Here is a 6000-nt window from a genome sequence, read left to right as displayed (position 1 = left end):
CAGGCTGAGACCTTGGCTGAGACCTTTCCAGGCAGCCAGATTTTTAAGCGTGGTCTTGGCAAAGGCTGCACACCAACACAGAGCTTTTGCAAACTCCCCCTGCCCCTGCACTTAGCCGTATTAAAATAAAAAGGCAATAATGGGCATAAATAATAGCACTGCCAAAATGTCGCTACAGTTATGTTTGATGTGCAGAGCTTTTGTTTTATTTATTTGCCCTACCCTGAAAAACGACTCTTAAGTAGGGAAGGAGCAGAGAAACGATATTGCAATGTTTGATAGCTGACATTCCACCCTGGGTATATAAATTATAAATTCAATTCAACTAAAAGTCCTACTCAGAGTAGAGATTGAAATGAATGAGCCTAAATTAGTCAGGTTCATTAACTTCTATGGGTTTACTCTAAGTAGAACTAACATTGACCCCCCCCCATTCATAGTAACTAGTGAAGCTCATAATGACAAATAAAGGGAGATGGGCTTTTAAAAAAATCAGTGATAGAAGCTGATTACGTACTCCAGTGTCTTCCTCAATGTGAGGGCTATTTCATATTTATGTTCGTTTCCAATCAGTATACAGCAGAATGCAATAAAACACAATAATACACTTTTAAAGACAGTATAACAGTTAATCAAACAAGCATCCAAACAACCCCAAAATTTAGCAGAAATAGATCTGTAATCAACAATAAATAGCATAGTAAATAACAGGCCACTTGAAGAAAAAGCCAGCACGTTTCCGAGCACAATTCAAAATGTTGGTGCTGACCTAAACAGCCTTGGCTCTGTATATCTCCACTCCCATCATTCAGCCCAGACACTGAGGTCCTCCTCCGAGGGCCTTCTGGTGGTTCCATGACTGTGAGAAGTTACAGGGAAACAGAAAGAGGGCCTTCTCGGTAGTGGCGCCCACCCTGTGGAACACCCTCCCATCAGGGGTTGCTATGAAGAGGGTATCTTTGTTTATTATTATGGTATGTATTTTGTGTTTTCATATTGTAAACTGCCCTGTGATCCTCGTGTGAAAGGTGGTATAGGTATAGGAAGAAGAAGAAGAAGAAGAAGAAGAAGAAGAAGAAGAAGAAGAAGAAGAAGAAGAAGAAGAAGAAGAAGAAGAAGAAGCAGCAGCAGCAGCAGGACACACACCCCCCAATTAGGTCTGTCACAGACTTCCATAATGTGGATGGGAGACCATTGCAAAGGAAGGTATGCAAACTCCTTTGCTCCACCCCTTTGCCTCATGCTGTCTCAATGCCGCCACGTGTGTACTGCGATCCGTGATGTCAGAGCCCTCTTCAGACGCTACTTTCAAGTTTTAATTAAACTCATGTTGGGGAGGGGCAGTGTTGTGTTACGTTATTGTTTTTTATATGCTGTCTTTCAGCAAAAACAAACAAAAAAACACCCCCAAGGTGGCTCACATGTGCAAAATTCAAATGCGATGCAAACTGTAAAAATTCAAGGCAGCAAAATCTTAACGTATGTATTAATAACCCAATGCAGTGATGCTCTGGGCAAAGGGCAGTGCCCACAAAAATATATCAGAGAGAGAAGTAAATTCTTAGGCGGCAGCTTCTCCTTAAAAGGGTCCCAGGCTGGGTGGGGGTTGCTAGGCAGTTTAAAAAGCTTGCCCCTGGGGGTTCCAGCAGTCTCTCCCCTATAGCAACCTGCCCCTTGTAGTGGGCAGTACAGTCTACTCACACACATCCCTCCATCCCTGCCTAAGTCATAAAAACTGAGGGTTCTAATATGCATGGAGAGTCATTATGAATTCCATTAACACTTTCATCAACTGGATCAAGTGGAGAAGAGATCACACACTGGCAGAAGGCTTTTTTGGGCGGGGGTGGGCATGTTTCTTCTCAAGCACAACTTGTTAATCACACATCCCAAGCGCTTTGCGTTTTCTCTCAAACCTGAAAATCCGCATTGATTTCTCCCTAACTCTCTGCACACACACACACACACACACACACGGGCATACGCTTCTAATCTTTATTGCAGGAATCTTGAGACTTGGGACTAAAAATAAAAAAGTGTTTCTATAAATAGAGATAATTAAAGCAGCTTTTAAAACTCCCAAATAAACGTGACTGCTTTGAAATAAAAATGCATTTTTTATGAAGAACTCGGTGGGATTACAAAAATCACTTATTTGGAAGAGAATGTCTCCTAAACCAGAGCAAAAACTGTCTGGGGAGTGCTGCCTGCAGCGCAGAAATGATGTCACTAAGATAGTAAGGCAGTTGCTCACGGACAGCTTTACCACCTTGAGTTGGGGATATAGTGACAAATTTTGGCGTATAAAAGTTCATTGTGACAGTTCCTATAGTCATGCCCCCAAGGAGAGTGTACAAAAATGCCAGTCCAAAATTTTTTCTAGGATTGGTTTTACTTTCTTCACCCCACCTTTTCCCAAATAATTTCAAAAAAAAGGCTGCATGCACACCGTAGATTTAAAGCACATATCTGCCTCCCAAGAATGTTGGAAACTGTAGTTTGCACCTCCCAGAACTACATTTCCCAGGACCTTTAACAAGCTATAGCCTTCAGGATTTTTTCAGTGGGGGAGAGCCATGAGTTTTAAATGTAAAGTGTGTACGGAGCCAAAGTCTTCATTTCCCCACACGTGTGCTCTTGCTCTCCAGAAAAAAAACAATTCCACATGGACTTAAAAGCATTTCAGAGCAGAAGCCGGTCTGGCCTGGAATGACCCAAGCTCTGAGGTTTCCAAGTAGAGGCCTGTTTGCCCTGAACTGTTCATTGCTCCCTGGGTGACAGGTTTGTAGTTCCTGTTGTTATGGGAATAATCTCACTGCCCACTAACACCTTCCTATAGCCTTTGCAGACTTCCTGAGAGAACGCTGAGAAACACACTCACTTTCCTTTGCGCCCAGAACGAGACGGTTTTAGCCATTTCAGCAGGGTAAGAAAGGATTTGGGCTTGTTCCTTTCTTTCTTCCCCACTTCCCTCTTTACTAGAAGTCTGTTTGTTCAGCGAGGGAGGGAGTGTGTGAGAGAGAGAATCTTGTTTTTAAAAGCTCGAATTGAAGCATATGTCTCTTCCCTCTCTGTTCTGTTTCCATTCTTTGCAGTAGCTCTCAAAAAGAACAGGAGATCTGAGGACACCAGGAGTTGAGTGGGTTTTTGTTGTTGTTGTTCATAGCACAAAATTAGCAAAATTGGTCTTGCTTCACACACCCCACACCCCTTCCCATCAAATGCATTGTATTCTCTGTACATATGAATTCCAGCCTTCCTTGCATGTCTCAACTGTCCCAATTTGTCAGCGTGGTGTAGTGGTTAGAGTGTTGGACTAGAACCTAGGATAAAAAGGTAAAGGTAAAGGGACCCCTGACCATTAGGTCCAGTCGTGACCGACTCTGGGGTTGCGGTGCTCATCTCGCTTTATTGGCTTCTGGGTCATGTGGCCAGCATGACTAAGCCGCTTCTGGCGAACCAGAGCAGCGCACGGAAACGCCGTTTACCTTCCCGCCAGAGCGGTACCTATTTATCTACTTGCACTTTGACATGCTTTTGAACTGCTAGGTTGGCAGGAGCTGGGACCGAGCAACGGGAGCTCACCCCATCGCGGGGATTCGAACTTCCGACCTTCTGATCGGCAAGCCCTAGGCTCTGTGGTTTAACCCACAGCACCACCTGTGACAAAACTCAGTGGTTGACCTTGGGCCAGTCACTCACACATGTTTAATAGGCATGTAAATATTAGAAAGCACACAATAAGGAGGTATCAGCAAGCTAGAGGGATGCCCAAGGTTTGCAAAAGTTACCTTCAAAATATTTATTAACTATTTTATGACATTTCCATGTTGTCCCACAACATAAAGTTATCTAGGCAGCTGGGGGGTGGGCAGCTTAAATGGAGGGGAAGGAACCCAAGAGAGATTTAAAGTATTTTAATCAATTTAAGACACTCACTTTACATGAGTTTTAGCTAAGTGAATTGACATAAATCTGGCTACAACCACCTTTTCCAAAGGCAAGAATTGTATTTTGTTTGTTTTTAGCAGATGCACACATCTTAAAAGGGGACTTCCTTCTGCATGTGGGAGGAATGAGAATACTTTTTCTTGAATGGTGCTTGTGTTCTGCAGTTTTTATAAGCGTGTGCCCCGCAGATCATTACAAAAATCTGCCCAATTCATTTACTGTTTTAAAAGTAAGTTAATAGTCTTAAAGATCTATTATTCTAACCAATTAATCAACCACACACCCTTGTCAATGCATTGTTGTCCCTCCCCAGTGCCAACGAGATCCAACCAGATCCATTCCGGGACTGTAATCATTCGGTTATTAAGGTATGAAAAGCAAACTGTTAATGGTCATTTTACAAATGTACCCCGTTTCAGACGCTGCTGCAGAACAGGCTGTGCAGTGCGACTGAATGCTGCAGAACAGCAGGCAGAGAAGAACCTTCTGTGATGTGTGATAATTGTAGAGGGAGTTTGTAGGCGGTGATACTTGGTGTCAGAATAGAGGTATTATATGTGCTTAAGAGTGTCCCCGTTTTCGTCTGCGGAATGTTAGCAGCATATGCTAAAGAGCTCAGAGAACATTGACATGGGGTTATCAAGCAGCCTCTCGTTCCAAGATAGAAGTATATCTGACATTATACTCTGGGCCCGGTATCTTGTTCCAGGTTTGAGAATTTAGCAGCATAAGAGTGCTCCTGGATCAGACCAAAGGCATATCTAGTCTAGCATCCTGTTCTTAAACTGGCCAGCCAGATGTCTCTGAGAAGCCTGCAAGCAGGAGTGCAAGAACGCTCTGCCCACTTGTGAATGCCAGCATTCAAAGACATGCCACCTCTAGTCCTGGCAGTAATACATAGCCATCATGACTAGTAACTATTGATAGCAGCATACAGTGGTACCTCAGGTTAAGTACTTAATTCGTTCTGGAGGTCCGTTCTTAACTTGAAATTGTTCTTAACCTGAAGCACCACTTTAGCTAATGGGGCCTCCCGCTGCCATTGCGCTGCTACTGCACGATTTCTGTTCTCATCCTGAAGCAAAGTTCTTAACCTGAGGTACTATTTCTGGGTTAGCGGAGTCTGTAACCTGAAGCGTATGTAGGCACCACTGTACTGTATAACTTTTCAGTTCACCTGTGAAGTCTGTGTATTGCTTTTTAAAAGGCATAACTAGAGCGAATCAAATACATATTTGTTGGAGCTCCAAGGTTGCATTTTTTTTCTTTTTAATAGTGCAAATTAGCAAAGGGACCTTAACAGAGGATGAATCACCAACAGCATGGCATCCAGTTTGGCGATCTTGGCCCACCCTCTATAACATTGGCACAGCCCTACCACAGTCTTGTTCATTTTATTTGCTAACTATTCCATTTGTATCTCACTTCACCTTCAAGGAGCTCAAGGTCCCCCTCTGCATTTTGTACTCACAACAACCCTATAAGGTAGGTGAGGCTAAGAAACAGTGGCTTCATGTCTGAGTGGGAATTTGAACCCTGATCTCCCAGCTCCTAATCCTAATGTTTTAATTGCTATGCCACACTGGCAAAATGAAAGGCAGAATGGGATAATGGGCTACTTCAACTGGTAGGGCCTGGGAAACTTCATAGCTGTGTTTCCATGAGCCATTTTGCCTGCCTGTTGATTAAAACTGCCCTTAACAATTGGAATATTTGCATTCCTGATGGCCCTGCAGTCAGGGCAGGACATTACAGGGCAGATTACAAAATCCCCAGCAGTATTAATATAGTCCCAAGTGCAAGGCTCTTGTGGACATGATCCAAACCAAATGGGGGAGAGAGAAATGAGATACAGGTTCTTTGTTGTCTCGTTATTGAACCAGCATCAGGAAGAGTTACTTCTGTTCTCTCCTCCCCTGCAACCATCTCTTTTGTGACTTCCCCTTGTACTGCACAAAAGGCGCCTTTGTTACCTTTGTAAGAGATCAGGCTCGGCGCTGCTCACCGCTGGGAAGCAATGGGGATCAGATATGATTGGCTCTATCTGGA

The 6000-nt window shown here is 43.5% G+C and overlaps 1 protein-coding gene across 10 annotated transcripts in view; it reads left to right on the top strand.

Annotated features, from left to right (window-relative positions):
- Positions 1–2829: 2829 nt before the first annotated feature.
- The window catches only part of LOC114594672 (spermatogenesis-associated protein 7-like), a 63801-nt gene continuing 60630 nt past the window's right edge, over positions 2830–6000 (top strand). The window contains exons 1-3 of one of the 10 annotated variants that reach the window (XM_077925579.1): positions 2870–2926; positions 4265–4319; positions 5389–5436. The gene's annotated coding sequence lies outside the window, so the exon portion shown is untranslated. Of the gene's footprint in view, positions 2927–3028; positions 3140–4264; positions 4320–5388; positions 5437–6000 lie in introns of those variants that run through there. The other 9 variants (XM_077925582.1, XM_077925578.1, XM_077925577.1 and 6 more) reach the window with 9 other exon arrangements.

The sequence above is a fragment of the Podarcis muralis genome, chromosome 3, assembly GCF_964188315.1.
Source record: "Podarcis muralis chromosome 3, rPodMur119.hap1.1, whole genome shotgun sequence".
Classification (NCBI taxonomy): Eukaryota; Metazoa; Chordata; class Lepidosauria; order Squamata; family Lacertidae; genus Podarcis; species Podarcis muralis.
Note: the sequence above shows the minus strand (reverse complement) of the source record. Positions and strands in the feature narration are given on the sequence as shown.